General features: G+C 42.5%; 1 protein-coding gene across 2 annotated transcripts in view; it reads right to left on the reverse strand.

Annotated features, from left to right (window-relative positions):
* Disp1 (dispatched RND transporter family member 1) overlaps nt 1-21,316 on the reverse strand; it is a 145,438-nt gene extending 124,122 nt beyond the window's left edge. The window contains exons 1-2 of one of the 2 annotated variants that reach the window (XM_034513069.2): nt 21,132-21,316; nt 3,629-3,716 (exon numbers count right to left, since the gene is read on the reverse strand). The gene's annotated coding sequence lies outside the window, so the exon portion shown is untranslated. Of the gene's footprint in view, nt 1-3,628; nt 3,717-21,062; nt 21,086-21,131 lie in introns of those variants that run through there. The other variant, XM_076941568.1, reaches the window with a different exon arrangement.
* Nucleotides 21,317-22,494: the final 1,178 nt, after the last annotated feature.

Here is a 22,494-nt window from a genome sequence, read left to right on the forward strand (position 1 = left end):
CTTCTCAGCTCTTAGTGGGATTTAGGTCAGTATAACAAGGAAGTAAATACAAGGGCTTAAGTAAGTTTATTTTCCCTCACATGATAGTTGGCAGGCACACAGGTGTCTGAGGTGACCGTAACTCTCTGCTCCAGAAGCAGACTAGCCAGGGGGCTCTGCCACCATCTTCACACAGAGTATCCATCTCTGGATCAAGGGCTGACACTTCAGTTCTGGTCATTTCACAGCCAAACAGAAAAAAAAAACAACAACAAAAAAAGACATCTAGGCAAAATGGTGTCTTGGTCAGGTTTCTATTCCTGCACAAACATCACGACCAAGAAGCAAGCTGGGAAGGAAAGGGTTTATTCAGCTTACACTTTCACACTGCTGTTCATCACCAAAGGAAGTCAGGACTGGAACTCAAGCAGGTCAGGAAGCAGGAGCTGACGCAGAGGCCATGAAGGGATGTTACTTATTGGCTTGCTTCCTCTACCTTGCTCAGCTTGCTTTCTTGTAGAACCCAAGACTACCATCCAGGGATGGCACCACCCACAATGGACCCTCCAACCCTTGATCACTAATTGAGAAAATATCTTACAGATGGATCTCATGGAGACAATTCCTCAAGGGAGACTCCTTTCTTCGTGATAACTCCAGCTTGTGTCAAGATGAGACACAAAACCAGCCAGTACAAATGGGTTTTTCTTAAAGAAAATGACCCAAAAAGTTGTCCCCATCTTTTCCTCTTACATCCCAATGACCCAAACCTATATAGCCAATCTATGTGCATCTACCTGAGGAACAGAGAGTTGGATGTCATGAGCAAGATAAAACATGAGGCCTATTGGGATTTTGTTTCTCCATGAATAACTACAGCCTCTGTCTCAAGTCACCCTGCTACAGAAGCAGCCACCTGCCTAAGGACGCACAGTCAACCCAGGACACCACTCCACTTTCTTTCTATCTCTGGATCTTATGCTAAAGGACATTAGAAATAGACAGACAGAAGCAGACACACACAGATCCCTGTGATGTGATATAATACACTACGTTGCCAATGTGGCACAAGTGGACTGGTCCTAACTCTGCAGACTAGCATGTCTCAGTACTGTTAATTACAGAGCTTTCTGCTCTGAATGGAAGGGACCCTTAGTATTTCAGTTTTGCTCATTCTATGGAAAAATAAAGTCCCAAGACTGATTTACATAAGCTCCCAGTCAGTCATTAAAGAAAAGACACATAAGAAATCCAGGGGCCCTGGTTCTCCAGTGATTCTTCCAGTCTATCTTCTCCTACTGAAAGTCCATCTTGCCACAATTATGGTTGCTCCCAGAAGTCACATAGGTACAATGGTAATTATTTCTTCCCAAGTGTATAGTGGTTTGAATGAGAACCAGCCCCCTGAGCTCATATATCTGAACACTTAGGCCCCAGTTAGTGGTGCTATTTTTGGGAGGTTTAGGAGGTACAGCTTTGCTGGAGGAAGTCACTGGAGTGAGATTTATGACTCCATAGGCTCACATTATTTCAAGTTCTCTCTCTGCTGCACCTTTGTGGTTAGGGTGTGAACTCTCAGGTGCCATGCTTGACTGCCACCATGCCTGCCTGCTGCCATGCCTCCAGCAAGATGGACTCTTGTCCCTACAGAATAAACTCGTACATAAGTTGAGTTGGTCATGACATCACAACAAAAAACAAAAACCAAACAGGTAATTAATACAAAATGATAACGGAGCACTAGATCCAAGTGGACCCTAAACACTGGGCACACACCACCACTTCTCTATGTTTACTGAACATACAGAAAAAATTTGTTTAGCAAAAAAATGCTAATTTTGAACCAACTCTATGGAACTAAAGGAAGAAACCTTCAGAGCCACATTTTCTCAGTAGGAGTATTTCCAAAATCTAGTGCTTTCATCTGCCTCGCCCTCCTGCGCACTGGGGTCATAGGTATCATGCAACTACATCTTGTAAAAGTAAATAATTTAATCCTAACTTTTTCTCCTTGCTCTTATCTTCTGGCTTAGGAAATGATTCTAGTACCAAACCTGTTCCTAGAAAATAGAACTCCTCATTCCTTTTACACCAAAACTCAGATCATCGGTACTACAAACATCGTCTGATATCACACTATAGTAACTGTCTACAGCAGGTGTGGGAGCCTCACACCTGAAACTCAACACTCAGGAAGCTGAGGCAGTTCAAACTCAATGGCAATCTGCACTTTATAAAGTGAGACCCTGTCTCAAACAAACAAGCAAACAAAAATAAAGTCTAAGAAATCCACATAGGTAAGTTAAATTAACGTAAGTTTAATAGATGGCAAAACTGCCTAAATGAAACATAGATTTCCCACTACACATAATTTCTAGCAAGTGTATTTTCTCCCCAGTGAGCACTAACCTCCTCAATGAGATTATACCAAACAGATCAGTGTTCTGTTGCTTCATAGAAAACATTAATGTGCAGAAAATTCTGTTTCAGTCAACAACTGAACAAGTTCTGCAATGGTCCTATGACAAGAGAAGCTCAAACTCCCTACTGCCTAGTGGCACCACAGGGTGCAGCAGCAGTGCATTGTGCGCCCTCAGTCTGTGCTGATGCTGGCATAGATGCATCTCTATTGCCAGACATATACGGTTATAATTACGTACAGTTCAAGATACCTGACATGATACAGGACCATGTTATGAGTGTATGTATTTATTAACTAGACTTTTCCTTAGTATTCTACTAACATAAAATGGTTCCCTGTAGAACAGGAACTGTGTTACATACAATATTCATAGAGCAAGCAGGTCTATGCAGAAGTCCTATTTGTACTTGAATTACTATCATGTTTATTTACCATGGCCTGAGGAGCAAAAGCCCACACCATATATGTACACGCCACATAGCTAGTTGCACACATAGTATGTTATACCATGTAGGTATGTGTACATACATTCTATGATGGACATACCAAAAGTGACCCACTGATACATTTTCAGACTCTATGCCTGTCCCTAAGTGACACAAAGTGAGCATTTAAGATCATCTGGAGAAACTTAGATATTTGCAAGGCAGTAACTTTACCCATATCATAGCTCACTTTTAAAGTCTCCACTCACTATCTTACATCAATAGCACAGTGGCAATCACAGTACAAACTATATTACCAAATTTTTTTGAATAAAACGCAACAAAACAATCCCAAGTAACGAGTGCCTATGTAGGACTGGGGAATCGCTCTGTTATAAGTGCTTACCTTGCAAACATAAAAGGACTTAAGTATGACCCCAGTACTATATTTAAAAAATGAGGCAAGGTGGCACAGGCTGGTAATCCTAGGGCATCGAAAGCAGGCAGGGATCCCTGGAGCTCATTAGCTAGCTAGCCTCACCAGGTTAGAGTTCCAGGACAGGAGAGCTCTGACTCAAACGGAAAAGTAGATGGTGCTGAGAAACACCATTGGAGGTTGTCCTCTGGCCTTTGCATACACTAACCACACACATGCACATATACCCACGCACACATGCATTTGCACATACACACAGACACAAAGAACAATAGCTACGTTTTATAGTGTGGATGGGTCCGATTAACATCTACGTTAAGGACACAAAATTAAAAGATAAGCAGACACTTTTAAATTTGAAATTACCTTTTTTGCAATGATGCTGTTGTGACAGTTGGTACATCAATTACTACTCAGAATTCAACAACCAAGATGGGTCTTCATTCTCAGAAACCTGCAAGAGAAAAATACATCTTAAATTTAGTGTCCAATGACTGAGATCCACATGACTGACATCTGGAATGTTCAGCTTACACCAGAGGGACTTACTGTCAGACAGTATAACATAGTTACACAGTAACTGTAAAGCAAAACAGGAACACTGTACCACACACACTGCATGTATTATTCTCCATCCTAAAAACAATTCTTCAAAGTAAATAATATAATCTACTTTGTAGCAAAAAAAAAAAAAAAAAAATCCAAAGTCAGGCAACCTGCCCTATATGCAATTGTTCATGTATAAGGTCAAATCATTCTTTCAGAAAAACTAGGTAGAAGGTTATAGTTAACTAAAGGAATTATAAAAGTATCATCAGAAACTATGGCTTACTTATATGTCCCTATAAGAACAATGACTTAAATTTATTAATGTTTAAAAAAAAAAAAAAAACCAGCTTGCCATTTTAAAGGCCTACAGTCTGGATTCCTTCCAGGTATCAGCTTCCTGTGCACTGCTTAGCTCTGACAGATTTCTCAGTAGTATAAGATATAAGGTGTGCCTCTTGGTACAGAAGATATGTCTAACCTGTGACACTGCAACTTACCAATGTCATCTACAAAGTTCAGTTACAAGACAAAAATTACATAATATTTTAAGAAGTCTACACTATCACATCAGGCCAAATTCATAGCTATCAAAGGTGAGAGCCATTGCTGGTCTGATCCTTCTTTACTTCCAGAGACCAGACCCCAAAGAACTGGTTTCTCCATCTAGCTACAGGGTAGGGTACTACACTCTGCCCATCCCATGTTTTCAGAGATGGCAGATGGTTAATAAAATAACAAAAAAAAAAAAAAAAAAAAAAGCAAATAGAAAAAAACCAAAAACAAAAACCTATAAAAGTTTTTAACTTAGAAGTGGAATAAGTATGATGTACTCTGATACTGGGTACAGAACTCACAAGGTCCCAGCCCTTCAGAGCTTGCAAACTCCTATCTATGAAAGCTTTGTAGGCACACGATAAGCCACAGGATTTGGATTTTTTGGATCCAAAATGCTCAGGTGATAAAGCCTATGCAAATATTTCAAAATTCAAAGAACTCTGAAATCTGAAACACACTAGTTCCCAAATGACAATGACATCTTCCAATGACTCCAGTCAGTTTGGCAGTGATGTGTGACATTTAAATGGCCCTTGGAAGTTTATGAATTGCTTTTGGAGCATCTAGCTTTAAACCTCACTGTAACTACCTACATTAAGAATGAGTAGTGTCCACTGACTAATGAGGAAACAGGTTAAGAAACACTGTATCCACATCTGGGTGGCACAAATAAGAAAAAGCTAAAGTTTAAACCTAGGCTTTCTGGCTCTAGGTTGACTACACCCAAAGTCTCTGAAGAAAAATATCTCCGGTTTCTATTAAGTGAATTCACAGCTCAATTTATAACCTCTGAAATGAACATCCATCTATCAAACCACAGTTTCACAGACAGGACAGAGCATCAATTATATGAAGAAAGTGGACAGCAACCAAGGGCAAATCCTAAGGCTGGGCAGCAGGACCAAGCCTTTCCTACTCCCTTCTCAGGCCACGCCCTCTCCTCACATGCTCCATGATACAACAGAGTCTGAACTACAATGCCAACAGCAGGGGACAGTGAACAATATGGTTATCTTCAAGTAGGATGCTAGGGAGTGGTTATGGGATATGCAAAGACTAAATGCCACCAAGTCCAAAATCTGACACATACAAGTATCCGGAATAACATGAAATCATCTCAAATACTTACACCCCACTTTTTCAGGCTGGGGATACAGCTCAGTTGCAAGAGTCTTTGCTTTGCACTCATGAGCTCCTGAGTTCAATCCCATGGTGACGGGGAGGTGTTGCTTGTAAAGACTATTAGGGACATGTCCCACTCCCAGTCTGTGATAAGCTGTAAACACTGTACCTCTGCCTACCCAGCATGTTTTTCTAAACCTTCTCTGTTATCAACAGGAACAATATGTGTCTACTTTGTATGCAGAAACCATCCCTCACTCCACATTGTCTTCACAAGGCTAAAAGTGCCAAACTCTCAATGTTTTCACGCGATGTTTAGCCCCACAGATGGTACAAGTATCCAGTGATGGGTGGGAGCAGTCTTTGGAGTTTAAATTTAATATGACTCAACTTAAAATTAAAAATACAATCTAAATTATAGTCTTATTTTTAACTTAAAACTAAACTAAGCAGGATCCACGAGAAATTAAATTAGCTATAAAGTAGTCTGCATTTTTAAAAATCTCAACTGAAAAGCTTTTTTGAGAAGGAGTGGTAAAAATTGAGCCTGAGGCTTCATACTCTATTAAATCAAACCCTAAATCCATCACTTAAAATAGCTCATGAAATACAAAATATTTGTCAGTGCTGATAAAAAGCTTTCTATATATCTCATGATCAGTTGGCCAAACTGAAAGTTCTTATAATAGCTTCTTAGATCGTAAACATTAGAATAGTTGATAAAACTCAATGACTTGGTAATTTTATCATTATAGACAGGTCCAGACCTACCGGCAAGCATTAAGTTTCAAAGTTACAAAGTCATTAAGCCATCAAGCAGTAAATTAAGACTTAGATATACTAGTTTAGGCCCCCTACGGAGTTATGATCTTGCCTGCTATAGTATTCTGCCTAGCTGGCACCTGGCACACAATCAATATGAAACTAGCTGTCAAATGAATGAAAGATCACTATTTCACAATCATTAGCACACTCAATACCCCTCATGATCTGGTTCCATCTTATAACAGGCATTCCATATACTGCAGCCAAACTGGTGCCTCACACACTCTGCAATCTCTCCCCTCTGCTCAGGCTCCTCCTTCAGATCATACTAGGCCCCACACCTCAATGCACTCATCCTATCTAGCCCCAGGCCACTACTTCAGAAAATTAATGCAATATTTCTGGTTTGAGATACTATCTCTTCATTAGACCAATAAAACACTGACATTCCACAGCAGGTTTTTAGTATACACTGTTATATGAACTGAAGACACCATTACTCTCTGAGCTATTATTCTGACAAACCAACATGCTTTCCTAAGCTTTTTCTGATTAGGAGATCAACAGTAATAACAAATAAACATCTATGCCATCTTTGCAGGGATCATACCTCACTCTGTTATATGTGTGGGGCTGTCAGATACAAAATCTTGCTCCATCACCCCTGAAATAATCTTCCCATGTTTTACATGTTATCACATAGTGAACTTAAATTCATGACTCCACATGTGTGCATCTAAAGACACACAGATGACAACCTTACAGTGCTTGAGCTGAAATGGCATTTCACAATACTAAATTCTCAATCAGACACATGAGCACAAGCAGGGGTCAGCACAGTAAGGGTTCTGACCACCTACTCTGTAAACAGATTCTGAAAAGGAAGGACTTAGAAAACATGATGCAAACATTCCAAGCATCCAAGTCCATGTGCCAATGTTAGCAATTTCAGTTGTTCTTTTTATCAACTCAAACATCTAACCCAACCCAAGCCTAGGGCAGAACAACATACAGAAATACAATCCAGAGGTTAAAATCTTACAAGTGTTACCACCCCTAAGGAGAGCAAGTGTTCTTATAAATAAAATGTAAGGGCCCACTGGCTTCAACCAAACAGTTAACTGTTGATGGCAGGAACTGTGTAGGGAAGACCACCCAGCCTACACTACAGCAATCTCAGGATCAGAAAGGAAGGAGGGGGGAAAGTAGAAGGAGGAGGAGGAAGAAAAAGAGGAAGAGGAAGAGGAGGAGGTTCTGATACCCATTCACAAGCTGCATAATGTTTCTTTCATAAGTCCACTTAAAGGGTTCTTTGAAACTGCCTTGATTTCATGGATAAGCTATGTGATTTGCAAGACCTAGAGATCAAGCCAGTGATACAGAGGATCACATGGTCCACTTAAGGAAAAGTCCGAAATGGCGTCTAGAGTCTACATTGACTGTGCAGATGAATGTGCCTGGTTCTTACTCAGTATTACACTTACAAAGCAAGCCATTGGCCCTTGAAATGCTCATCCTTCTATCAGAACAAACTGAAAACCATGGCACCAAAACATCAAATTAGTACCACCTACTATGAGTATATTGTCCCGGTGTTGGTATGTAAAACATCTTACATAGGTAACAATGTTACAAGTTTATATTGAAAAAAAAATTGTATGAAATACTGCTCTCGATTATCTTCTACTCCAGGATGTTCATCTAAATTTACTGCTAAATGAGGCGTTATTTTCTCCTCCCTCCCTCCGCCCCCATTTTAAAGGCAGATTAGTACACTGGGTACACTGAAAAGGAACAGTACGCTGAGAGGTCAGTGTGTGCAGCTTGCATCCTAGGCATTAGTTTTAGAAATGATTTTCTTTTCAATAAAAACCTCTTATAAATATTTTATTAAAAAACTATTTTGAGCCTAAAATGCTTCCAAAAACATATTAAAAATATCATTTATAGGGAATTCGTGAAATAGGGTTATCATATTTTAAAAGCTTCATTAAGAAGCTAAATCTTCAGAATGAACTCTGCAAAATTCCAATACAAGTAAGTTCTGACATGTTCATGGTAATTCCAGCCACCTTAATGTCATAAATGTTCTTCAGAGCATTTGCTCCACCTGAGCTTCAAAACACAGGCTCTCGGGCCCAAAATAAGTCATGGAGCCTGTTCACCTCAGAATAAGATGCACAGGAAACAACACTTCTTCCCTTTAAAGGTCTGCCTTCAGACTGCTGTTCTCCTCTTCCTTAATAAGGAAGTCAGTAAAGGTTCCAACAAGGAAGCTTTTCAAAGTTCTTTCGGAAGTCATGTAGAGTCCTGTCTTCCGGCATGTTTATTTTGTGTCTCTCAATGAAAACGGTGTTCCAGGTCCTAAAATGTTAGACTAAAGTGAGTAAAAAGCCCGCTCACACACCACTACTCCACACCTTGGTTCAATACAGAAAACTCCAAGGAAGCAGAGGACAGGGTGGCCTTGCTTCTAGCATGTGAGTACATGAGTAGACATCCCTAATGTTGGGTCACAGCGCAGAGTATAGGATCCCTACTTCTCGGTAAACTGCTGGTCAGAAAGACTCCAGAGGCCACCTGAGGAATACAGGCTGATACATAGCACCACTCTTGGTTGTCCACCATCCTAGGTGGCAACAGTGCAGCAGTGGCATGACTGCTGAGGGACAACCAACAGCTTTCTACGTGGATGTTAGGCCCAGTCCACAGGAGAAAACCCATGCCTCGAACTGGGTCTTAGGCTTTCTACAGCAGTGAAGAGACACCACCACAAGGCAACTCTTATAAAGGAAACCATTTCACTGGGGCTGCCTCGTCCATTATCGTCATAGCAGCATGAGAGCCCTATGTCTTGATCAGCAGGTAGCAGCAGCAACTGTGTACTATCCTGAGTACAGCTTAAGCATACATGACCTCAAACCTCTGCTTGACACACTTCCTCCAACAATGCCACACCTCCTAACAGTGCCACTCCCTATGCCGAAGCATTCAAACACAAGAGTCTATGGGGGACAAACCTATTCAAACCACTACAAACTATAAACCTGATTAAAAGCCCATGCTGCCGAACTCATAGGCCATAGTGGGGGACCTACTATTATTTTCATAAATGAATATGGTATAAAACTGTGGGGAGCCGACAGAAGGTGGCTGTCATCTGTGCAGCCATCTTGAGCCATATACTCTGACAAGAGACTTGATTACAATAGCCTACAACAGCTGAGCACACTCTGATAACATCTTGTTTTAGATACCCAGGATTTTCCCTTGGGTGTGTGAGACTTAAAGGTGTGTGACTTAAGGGCGTGACTTAGAGATCAGATTTAGAGACAAGACCTAAGGGCATGACTTAAAGCTGTGACTTAAAGGCGTGGCTTAGAAGTGAGACAAATAAAAGGAGAGAGGCAGAGAGAAGAAACTATTATTAGGCACTTGGCACTTGGAGAAAGAACTTGGCATTAGACAGTAGGCACTTGAGACTCGAGACAGGCAACTAGGAACTAGACACTTGGATGAGACTAGAACTTAGGACTGGAAAACTTGGAACTTGGAGGCACTAGGGACTAGGAACTAGGGACTAGGAACTCAAGACTTGGGACTTGGACTAGGAAGAGAGACTGAAGAATAAACGGGATTGAATCACACTCTGGTCTCCATTCCTTCTCACTCTTCGTCCATCCTTACTCTCTCTCTTGCTGAACCCCTACCCGTGGACTGGAGCAGCTTGGGACAGTGCAGGCTCTAACAGTTTAGCCCCCAAGGCTTTTGGCAGTGCGGGTTCCAACACTGACAGAGTGGTCCAAGACATTTTGGCCCCCAAACGTGGGCTAGAGTGGCTCTCAACACTTTTGGCACCCAACGTGGGGCAGCTTGGGCCGCAACATAAAACTGCTTCCTAAATATTTATTTTTTTCATTCTTTTGTTTTGGTTTGGTTTTTGGTTTCAGGGTTTCTCTGTGTCCTGGAACTCACTCCATAGACCAGGCTGGCCTTGAACTCAGAAATCCCCCTGCCTCTGCCTCCCAAGTGCTGGGATATGGCCATAGGCCAATGCTGATCTCAGCCTTAGTGAGGCAGATTTCGTCTGCAGTGGGCAATAGTTAATGAAGAGACTCATAAGTGGTCAGAGTGCTGAGAATAAGCGAGTTTTGAGGGCTCCGTATTGAATGGGACATTGCTATCACGCCCTCCATAGCTCTGGGAGAATCATGGGAGCAGGAATGTAGGGAGCAGGAAGTCTGTGAGGACCTGAAGATACAGGGGGTGCCCTAAAACACTGTTTCAGACACAAGGATGAGGCCCTCAGGAACATACGGCAGCTACGGTTGGTTACCTGCTGAACACCTTGCTGTCAACACCCACCATCCTGTGGGGAGGAAGTCCAGAGGCCATACCCTTACCTGTAGAGCTACTGGCAGGTACCTGCTGACTGAAAAGGGAAGTCTTTCTTTGGTGGTGTAGCCACTGGTAAACAGCCCATGGTTCAGTGAATATATCCCCTCATGCAAGCAGCCCTGATCAACTGGGTGGGTCACAAGAGAACAAAACAGAAAAGTAAGGGGACATGCTGGGAAGAAGGGGTTCAGCAGAAGTAGCAGGAGGAGAATGAAAGAGAGTCATGGGGGTAAAAAGGACAAAAATATCAGATCAACACATGAAACTATCTAATAAAAACATTTTAAATGCTGAGTTAAATCTTTTTTTTAATGTATGGTAGAGTCAGAAATAAACTACAATAAATGTTCCAAGGTTAGAAATCATGAGAAAACACACATCTAGTGATAATGCCCATAACCCCAACACTGAGCATGAGGTAAACTAGAAAGACAAAATTATGGGAACACAGAAAGGAACCTCACTGGGGAGTCCAGTTGAAGCCTCTTGCCAGCTGAGAATCAAGAATTTCAACACAACTAACATTTGTTTAAGGCCTTTCTGTCAGCTGTAATTTTCCAGCAATTTCACCAGAAACCCCATTACAGTAAGGACATATGGTAAACCCATGTGCACCCCAGTGGGCTTTCCCGAGTATAGTCTTATCAAAGGCATCTCCAGGGCCTCTGCAATCTCAGTTATTGAAGAGAGAAAAAGAAGAAGAGAGGCCCTAGAAGTCCAGTGAATAATGGATTATGGACGCTTCCAGAATCCTACATGCAGTCACCACCAGAACACCTGGAGGACAGCTCTTCTTGAAGAAGCCACCCATGCTATGTTCTCAGGAGTGCTTTACTCCGCCCTGAAGGACCTTTCTGCTTTCAATGAACCCATGAAAAAAAAAAAAAAAAAAAAAAAAAAAAAACCCTAAGGGAACTCAAGTTGCAAAGGTGAGAGTGAGCAGCTGTGCTCATCCTGCAGCTGCTGACTTCCAGGAGAGTTCCAGGATTCGCTATGGCGTGTGCCCTGACTGACACCTAGCAGCTCTGCTCTCCTCTTGGCTTCCCTGCTATGTCGGCTTCTCTGTGACTTTTTTCTGACCAAAGAGCCACATAGCATTTAATAAGAAAATACCACTAGGACCAAAGACTAAAATCCCCTAGAGTCACAGAATCCCATTCACGGATCAGATGGTACTGCTCACAGTTTGTCCAAAAGGACATCACCGTAAGGACTGAAACATCAATGTCCTAAGCCACTCTAATGCCTCTAAGGGAGTCCCTGTAACGGAGCGTCTACTGCTAACCTCACTGACCTGAACTAAGGTTCTTAAAAGACTAAGGGACCTTCAAGCTTCTGAATATGACAACCTGAAGCTGCACCTCTGCCACCTCCATAGCTGATGAAGAGGCAGAGGCAGCAGGAGGGGAGGGGGTATCTTGGTACAAGCTTGAGACCTCCCTGGGCTACAAAGTAGATCTCAGGACAGCAGGGCAAGCACAAGGAGGTCTAAAGCCAACATGCCCTGCTGGCATCTGCAGGTGAGAATTCCGGGGGGCCGGGGGGGGGGGGGGAATTGGAAAACTTAAGGGTGTGCACACAGTGCAGAGGCCTAAACCATCCCACATAAAGCGCCACAGTAGAGTAATCACAAAAGCGATCTGTCGTACAGATCAGGAGAAGAAGCAGGTTGTGTGCCAACAGCTAACTCTAAAGAGTGTTGTTTCTGAGGCTAAAAGATGAAGTCTGGGGAATGATGATAAAAATGGGTGACATCACAGGAAGTCAATCTTACTGCTCAGTAGAGCAGGGAGCAGAGAGCTGCAGTGCCATTTTGTTTAGATGGCATGGTGCTGATACTGGTATCCAGCATGGGCAACTACGGCTAGCTGGATAGCTAGGGGGGTATGACTCAGCAAAAATGGAGGGGAGCTGACACCAGTGTCTGGAAAACCCAAAAGCAAACAGTAGTAATGTAATCTGTTATAAAACTACTCCTGGCAGAGGCTATTTTTATGTGATTCTGGATAAATACGGCCTTGAGGTCAGAGCCAAGTGCTTTGATCTCTGCCAGCATGCCTGTGTATGTCTGCCTGTAAGGCCTGAATATCTACCTCTGTGTGGCCTGTGCACCAGTCTGCCCGTGTGCCTATGCCCACCTATGTGTGGTCCATGTGCTAGCTTGTGTCTGGGTGCCTGCCAGCATCTCCCTGCCTAACAGTCTGTGTGGCAACCATCACTCAAAGAGAGTAAAATATATTTTATCTGGCTATGTTGCCTCAAATCCTCCTCAATCCCCAGCCTCCGGTGACCCTCCCCCATTACTGGCACTGGAGCTTGAACTTCAAGATGAGAAATAAAGACAGTATTTACATCTAGATTTTATGAAAATTGACATCCCTAGGGTAAACTAAAAAGGGGATGGGAGGACCAGAAAACTTCTAAAAAAGTTGAAGGAGAATAAAACTGAGAAAATGAAAAGGAAAGAAAAACAGGGGAGGGAAAGGGAGGGTAAGGAAGAGGGGAGGAAATGAGAGGGGAGGGAAAGGGAAGAGAAGGGAGAGGTGGGGAGGGGAGAGGAGGGAGAGGAGAAAAGAGGTGGGGAGGGGACGGGGAAGAGGAGGGGAGGAGAGGGGAAGGATGAATTCAGACATTGGAGTCAGATAGTCCTGTACTTCTAGTTTTGCTTACATTACTTCTAACCACAAACATCTATCTACTTTGGGGGTCCTACCTTTATAAAAGGAATAAAACTCAGGTTTATATTAAAATGCAAGCACACACTATACCTAGAACATCACATGGCACAAAGGTGCATAAATGTCTTTTCCTGACTTTTCATTTACAACAGTGTAGTGTGTTGCAAAAAGATGATTTTCTGTTTCAAACTCACAATTCTATTACTGTCACGAGCAGTACAGAGAACTCAGTTACACGCATGTCTCCCTGACTCTCTGCACACTTGTTAATCGGGATTGAGATGTTCCTAAACAAAAGCATCTTACATCAAGCTTATCACCTATTCCAAAAAAAAAGTGCTTAGGTATTTAGACTTGGGGCTGAGACAGGATTCAGCAATTAAGAACACTTGCTACTCTTCTGAAAGTCCCAGGTTCTGTGCCCAGCACTTACATGGCAGTTTACAAGCATCTGCAGTTCCAGTTCCAGCTGATCTGATGTTCCCTTCAAGCCTTCATGTGTACCAGTGAAAGCTACACACATGATACACATACATACAAGCAGGCAAACATACAGATAAAAAAATGAATCTTAAATTGTTAAATTTTCAGATTAAGTTCAGTGTGTCATAAATGACCCTTCCATGGCTAGATTAATGCTGCATATAAGAATCAGTCACTAGCCTATGTGCTAGCCAACTAAGTCCTCTCCCCAGAGAATTCATACCAATGATGTGCAACTCACTTCAGTTAATCAAAATTTGTTAAAACTAAGAACAAATATGCAAACTCAAAATACAAGACAAGAAAATAGTATATCGTGAGAAAATTATTTTATTTTAAATTATTCTTTCTCTCTGTCTTTCTTTCTTTGTCTCTCTGTCTCTCTCTCTGTCTCTGTCTCTCTCTCTGTCTCACTCTCTTTCTCTCTCTGTGTGTGTGTGTGTGTGTGTGTGAGAGAGAGAGAGAGAGAGAGAAAGGGGGAGAGCTCCCCACCTGCACAGAGCTCAGAGAAGACAGCCATATGAAGTCCTTTCTTTCCTTCCATCTGGATGTGAGTTCAAGGGACTGAACTCAGGTGATGAGGACATATCCACCACCTCTACCCACTAAGCCATCTCACAGGCCTCTGAAGATTACTTTACTTTATAAAGTTAAAAATTGTACTCTAAACCTTATAAGAGTCTAGCAAAAGCACTGTAGTCAAGTATGTCCCAGTAATGGTGTGCAGAAGTTGACTGGGAAAACACAATGAAAAAACTTTAACTCAACAATCCACATATAGACCACCCTTTTTCCATTCTCATGGCCAACTTTAAATCAATTTTTTTCTCCTCTTCATAGGATGCTCTACAACTCTACCATCTATATGTATATTTAAAACAATTTAATTTCTATATGTATATACAATAAACTGCAAACCCCAAAGTACAGTATCTCCAGAAAACTACCCCCACCAAGTGGAAAGCACAGGCAGTCAACCATACAACAGGTCCTCTCAGTCTGAGGGATGCTCAGAAACCAAGGTGAATGTGTATTACAATAGAAATGCAAAGTCCTGCCTGCATGCACAGAGTCTAATCAGAAATGGCATGGGGGATTTTATAGGAAAGTCTTAAGTAAGGCTGTATTATGCATACAACGGAAGACATCCGCTCAATGAATAGCAGAGTTGTAAGTAGCTAAATCCTAGACTTCAGGTTGCCTGGATTCAAATCCCAGTTCCAATAATTACTGTGTAGATTGGGTAAGCTAGTCACCCTCCATAAACCTCAGCTTCCGTGTCTGTAAAGCTTGGGTAATGGCTCTTATTGGTACTGTAGTGACGACTGAATGAGCCATGATGGATGAAAACCCAGTGATCAGCACACACTACATAGTTGACAACCCTTGGTAGTCTTCTAATTAAGACTAAAATCTATTATAAAACAGATAAGAAAATCCACAGCACCTAAATATAATGGTTAATAAACTATATTCCAGTTGCTCACTTCCTAACGCCCGTCCCTCAAACAATCAACAGACAGAGTCCTGGAAGCCACAAAGCGAGTCACTGTTTAAAAGGTTACTATTCAGTGGAGACCAGAGCTCAACTCACTAACCACCAGCCTACTGTACTAAGGGGTACATTTCTCATTATGCCATTGCTAAATCTATCCAAAGAGGAAAACATTTGGGTAAGTCAACCATGGGACAGACAAAGGAAACCAAACAGAGCTATTTGGTAAGTACAGTACTTCAATCTATTCCTCAATCTCTTACTTGCATGGGGAAGAGGGAAGGGCAGGGTAGCAAGACATTAGACATGAGCAATTCCAAACGCCTTAGTTCCCCAAGCGTTCATAAACTAAATCAGTATTGACTGCAAGTAATCCTAAATGTTACATTTGGCCTTTAAAGGTTGTTTTTAAAGATTTGTTTTTTATTATGAGTATTTGTGTGAATATGTGCAAGGAATCCAGAAGAGGTCACTGGATCTCCTGGAGCTGGAGTGACAGGCAGTTGTGAGCTACCATGAGGGTGCTGGGAACTGAACCTGGGTCCTCTGAGAGAGACATAGTACATACACTCTTAACCCTCAGCCATCTCTCCACCCCTTGAAATTAATTGTTAATTTAACCAATTAGGACAAGGGCTATAGCCCAGCGGCAGGACATGTTTCTAATACATGTGAAGCCCTGGCCTCAGTTATCACATTAAAAAGTAAAAAAAGAAAAAAACCAAAATTGTATGTTTATGGCATTTTTGTATATGCTCACTACAGACAGGCTAAGTCAATGCACTTGACTCTGAAGCATAAGAAAACCTAAGTAGCATCTGGAAACGAAGCCCCTCTGTCTAAAACCTAAGACTTGATGATGCAAGGACTCTTAATGTCTGAATTCTCAGTCCCTCCACATCCTTCTACCCATGCCTGGGGGACCTGAGGACAAACTGTCACTGTCGGCAGCAGACATCAGTAGCACCACTGTACGGCTTCTAGGACAAGAATCTAATAAGTACTTGCCTCATAGCCACTAATTCACTCTCGTTGCAAAGCGGCCTTTTTATCTACGTTTAAAAGGAATAAAGCTGTCTAAAATGATTTTTTTCGGCAGATAAAAATGAATTCATTATTATCCTTTTCAGCCAGCAATAACTTGTGGTTGTAGAGCAAAGGAAAAGAGGAGCTGGGTGATTTTAATCAGAGTTTGGATTCCAGCCCTGCCCTGCAGCACACTCTAAGATGCAAAGTGTTCCAGCCTCACCTTCCAGTGAAAACGAATTTTTATGTGAGTAGGCCCCGTGTTAACTGCCACCTCACTTTTCACACACAGCAAACATGTCTGACATATATACTTTTTTCAACTATATTAATTAAAGTAGCATCCGAAAGAAAAACCATAGTAGAAAAGCCGATCAATTATCAGCTAACATCATCTAACAAAAAATTTAAAGTGAAACCCATGGAATAAAACGGGACTAAAAGACCACTAGTTATGCACAGACGAAATACAAATATATCTCTCTCTCCTCCTCTTCCTCCTCCTCCTCCTCCCTCCTCCTCCTCCTCCTCCTTCTTCTTCTTCTTCTTCTTCCTTCTTCTTCCTCTTCCTCCTCCTTCTTCCTCCTCCCTCCTCCTCCTTCTTCTTCTTCCTTCTTCTTCCTCTTCTTCCTCCTCCTTCCTTCCTTCCTCCTCCTCCTCCTCCTTCTTCTTCCTCTCTCTCTCTCTCTCTCTCTCTCTCTCTCTCTCTCTCTCTCTCTCTCTCTCTCTCTCGGTACACACAAAAATGCAATGAGCCTTTGAAAAAAGGAAACAGTGTATCCTCACTTCCAAGAGGCCTTTAAACTCTGCTCCAGCATTTACTGAACCACAGCATTAGACAATGCACTTACCCTCTCCAGGAGTGAAATGTGAATATCTACTCTCTTAGTTTGCTTTCTAGTGCTGTGATAAAGCACTGAACAAAAGTGACTTGGAGAATGAAAGATTTTTTTACTGACTTACAATCTCAATCACAGCTTATCACTGAGAGAAGCCAGGACAAGAAATCAAACAGGCAGAAAGCTGGAAATGTTTCTCTTCACAGGTGATCAGCGAGTGGCCTTAGCCTTACTACCACAATTCAGCTCAAAATAATGCCTAAAATCTGGCAACCTTCTAAAAGACCCATTTAGATCCTACAATGCCCCAGAGCCTCCTTAAAAACCTGTGGGAGAGAGTTTCCAAATTCCTGACCCACGGGGCTTATAGAGTTTCAGGGTTTCTTTAGCACCTGTTTCTTTACTGCCAATTTCTTCCACAAAGAAAACTCTGAACTTCTCTGGGTCCTTCCAATCCCCATTTTTAAGGCCTCTTGGAATACCCCATGAATGGCAGAATAATTTGCTTATACTTTCAAAACCTCCTCAAGCTTCATGGGAAGCACACAGCACTGTGTGCGCTGAACGAACACGTCAACAACACGACTAGAGAATCAGCTGCTGAATTTCCAGCCTAAACCTGCCACTCCCTAAAACTGGACCAATCAGTACCCTCCTTGACAGTGACCTGAGACAGGGTCTCTCCTTGAACTTGGCCTAGACTCTCCTGGCTAGGCTGGAAGCCAACAGCCCTAGGAATCCACTGTCCCACTTGGAGCTGGGGTTACATGGGTGCTGGAATCAGAACTCTGGTCCTTGGAGTTACACAGCAAGTGCTATTAATCACTCAGGCATTTCTCCAGCTCCCCTAAAAAATCTTTAAATAATAATAGTAGTAGTAATAATAATAGTAACTGGACATGCACTCATTCACTTTTTTCTGAGGAACTCTAACTGATACACTACAACAGTGAAAGTCAAACAGGTATTTCTTTCTTTCTTTTTTTTTTTTTTTAAACAGGTACCTCTTAAAGTCAGTTGATAAACATCTCCATCTTTCTAACTGTTCAATTATGACAACATGTTAAAGAAATGCTCAGATTGCTATTTCTAAGTTAGTACTTTCAATGCAATACCAACACATTAACAATGCTATGATCTCACTGTGATCATTAATGATTAATCACTGGCATCAACCCAAATCAGCCCTGACTCAACACAAGCTTTAAGATGCATTATAAGTGAAAAGAAAAAAAAAAAAAACAAGTTCAAGATAATTGTTTGCAAATGAGTAAAAAAACAGATACAAAAATATACCACAGAAAGCAAAAATAATAACCTTTCCAGCATCATAAGACAAAAAGATGTGTAAAACTGGTCAGTTTAAAAATCAGTAGTACCAATCCAGGGAATGGGACCAATGCAGAGCTCCTCTACAAACAGAGGGCACTTTGGCTCACAGAACAACACAGGAATAGGATATGTCTCTAAGACTGTAGTAAAGCCTGGAACTCCCAATTACAATGTGCATTTGGTAACAATATAGAATGCTGTCCACTTTTCAAGAAGTAATCGCCTAGCAATCTGCCACCTTCATCGGGCAATTATATAATATAGACCATTACAAAGCAATTTTGTTTAGAGATAGCAAATTATACACAAATTTCCCTATAAAATGATAAGCTCTATTAATGACAAATACTCTCAGCTGGCCTCCAGTTCTTCTCCTCTTGGCCTCAGTATAATGAACTGCACCCTTCTTTAATGGGCCTACAGTCTTGTGTGGAGGCTCTGAATCCCCTCTGAGGCCTGAGTCAGCATGGTCACTATGAAAGAAAAAGACTAGCTCAGTGAGTAAGAAAGGACAGAGCTGGCATAAGAGAAGGGCGGGTCTGTGCCAGCTATGCTGTATGCTCTGTGCTATCTCCTAGGCCAGAAAGCTCTGATCCCCTGGAGTATCCAATTCTCTGGACTGGATCAAGTGGCCAGGAATGGCTCTCTAGCTAGGATAAGCAGGTAGCTGACAAAGTACTAGATAATAAAAAATAGCCAGAAGGCATGGAACCAATGAACTCAATTACTTGGTACATTACCAATTGGTAACTACTCAAAACATCTGAATGCATGCACATGCAGGCTGTTTGATCACTATTTGGATTTGAATGCATGCACATGCAGGCTGTTTGAATGATCACGGTTTGGGCAGTTCTTCCTCAACAGGCACACATCATGGCACCTGAAATAAAAAGAAGGTGTGGATCCATACACACAAATAACTAGCAACTCTCTGCAGCTAATCGAAAGTCCTCACAATCATAGCTAACTCTAAATTATACAGGATGCAAAGAATCTATCTAAAGGGGAAAGCTAAGCAATTTACTCAACAACTTCAGCAAAAAATCATTCCAGTGATTTCCCAAATCCAAAGGTGATCAAACTTCCGACCTTAACTCTGAGACCTATGACTAGAAACCTGCCTCAGAAGGCAAGCAAGTCTTTCGTTTCAAGGATGAACATGTGCACCACCCAAGAACTATAAAGACTCAAGTGTTCTCAAGTGCTCTCTCTTAAAGAAGTGTAGGGAATGGGGGCCGGAGGGCTCACGGGTTTTAAATCAAGATTACATGCTAAAATACAATCAAACCTTATCAGATAAGCAACACGTCTACCTCAAGAAATGAAATTAAGGGGCCTGGAAAGATGGTTCAGCCATTAAGAATACTGGCTGTTCTTCCAGAAGACCTCAGTTCAATTCCTAGCACTCACATGGCAGGCAGCCCACCACTCTAGTTTCAGGCACTGCGATGCTCTTCTGGTCTCTGAGAACAACAGACACACATGCAGACAAAACACCCATATACAGAAAAATAAACAATTTTTAAAAGAAATGAAATGAAGACATGCAAAGAGAAATCAACCCAACAGTTAGCCCCATAACTTCAGAAGACTGCTTTCAATGTCTTCATTAATATGTTAAAACACTGTCTAAGGTGCCATCCTGAATCAATTACATCAGCTGTGTCACCCAACAAACCATTATTATAATAACTTGTCTCACTGCAGCACAAATCTCAAGTAAGTTGGTGAGATACTGGGTTATCGATAAATATACAGTGCTTTCTATATATTTGTTTATATGTAAACTGCTTTGTTTGTATGTTTGATTGTTTCTTCAAGTAGTTCAGGTCAGACCACCGAGTAAGATATAAGTTACCTGTACTGGCAAATACCGGGGGGGGGGGGGGGGGGGGGGGGGCGGTTTATAAAATTAAGATTGTAACTCTTGGGAAGGGAAACGCTTGAAGCAATCATTCATTATATACCAGCCTCCATCAATGACAGTACTCTGCCTTTGCCCAGTTATGCTCAGTGTGTGGCAAAAATCCAATCTATTTAACATCTTAAAAAATGTGTCACCCCATTGAGAAGCAAACAGTAAGTCATAAGTGCAAACATGAAGGTGCTAGCTTTGTCCAGACATTACTAGTTCACTCGGTGACCCAGGAAGTGGGACAACCTGAACTCCCGCAAGGTAGAGAAGAGTCCAAAATAAAAACTTCGGTGGGCTTGCCTGTCTGAATCAAAGACCTTAATTCCTATTAGTCTGACAAAGAGAGGTAGCCTGAAGTGGAGCTAAGTGAGTAAGAGTTCTAGTTTTCCCTATGAATGTGGGGTGCTCTCCCCGACCCCCCAAGACCACTGGAGGGGGGGGGAGTCTTAAAAGAAAGAAAGAAATGTATTGCAAAGAAAGCAATGCTGAGCATGCAAGTCGCGGCTGGTCATCTCGCAGATGAGTTAGGTCAAGACGTCCTTCTCATCTTCGACACCGAGGGAGAAAGGAGCTGCCTCTGGAGCCTCTCCCTGCAAGCCCCCCAAGGCTATCTCCGGCCACTTTCGGGACGCGGACACACCCCCGTGGAGGATGTCACCTCGGCCTCCTCAGCCCCTCGCAGCCACACTCCGCCGCCAGCCGTCCTCACCCCGGGGTCCCGGCTCTCCCGCTGCGCCGACTCCCGCGTGCCTCCCGGGTCTTCCCGGACCGCGGGGACGCAGCGCGGAGAAGCATCCGCACCGACCACAGGCGTCCCGGACACTGAGGCTCCGAACTCTGCTCCAGCCGGAGCTCGCGGATCCTGGCCCGGAGCCGCGCTTCCGCCAGGCGCGGGCCGCGGTCGCTAGCGGGACCGGAAGTCCCGCCTCCGGCTATGGGCCCAGGCCGCCTGCTACTCAAAGCTGCTGCAGCTGGGCGAGGGTGCAAAGGCACATGCATCTCCTCTCTCTCCCTCATTCTAGTATGACACCTAGCCAGTCTACAAATGCTGGGCCAGGTGTCCACTAGATGACTCAGACACCGACCTCTGAGCCCACACTCTGGTTGAAAGTTGAGCTAAACAAAGCAGTAGCTAATCAAACACCGTGAAGGACTAGGTTTTGTTTAATTAATTCAGATTATTTTCTCCATTACTCAAGAAACAAGAAAATGATGGAGAACCACACCTTGACAGACTGGTCTAGTTATCTTTAGCTCTTGTTTTCTGTTAAAACCTACTTTCATGTCAGGACTCCGAAGACAGAGGCATTGAAGTCAAGCCTGGGACCATTGCTGTATCTCTTTATCCTTCTTCACAGTGTAGCAACATTGAGTGATACTCTTTTTTGTGCTTTTTACTATTAATTTGGGTCCTTTAATTGTTTTATTGAGGCTAGGTGGCTGAACCTGGTGTGTTGCAGTACAGGCTGCAACCCTACAAGAAACACAATTTGTAACATAGCAGTGCTGTGGGAATGGTGTGTATAGAGTTGAGCAAGAAAACTGCCTATGAATAACACCTTCAGTTGAGACTGAATTAAAGAACAAATAAGAGTTAAAGTAGGTAAGGACATGCATAGCAGTATACCAGAAAGTAAGAGCCTGTCTTGTTCAGGTAGCTGTATAGACGTACAGTCCATAAAAGTCCAAGATCTGAAAGGCAAGAAAAAAAAAACATAGACAAGACCAGATGATGCTGTACTTTTATAGTGGTTTTACAGATTTGACCCCCTTAGACTCATGTGTTTGAATGCTTGCCCCACACAGAGTGACACTATTAGGAGATATGTGCACGTTAGAATAGGTGTGGCCTTGTTGGAAGAAATGTGTCACTGTAGGGGTGGGCTTTGAGCTTAAGCTCGGCCCAGGATGGAAGAAAGGCAAGATGCAGAACTCTCAGCTCCTTCTCCAGCACAATGTTTGCCTGGATGCTGCTATGCTTCCTGCCATGGTGATAATGGAAACGCCAGCCCCAATTAAATGTTGTCCCTTATAAGAGTTGCCTTGGTCATGGTGTCTCTTCAACAGCAATG

This window comes from Arvicanthis niloticus, chromosome 10 (genome assembly GCF_011762505.2).
Source record: "Arvicanthis niloticus isolate mArvNil1 chromosome 10, mArvNil1.pat.X, whole genome shotgun sequence".
NCBI lineage: Eukaryota > Metazoa > Chordata > Mammalia > Rodentia > Muridae > Arvicanthis > Arvicanthis niloticus.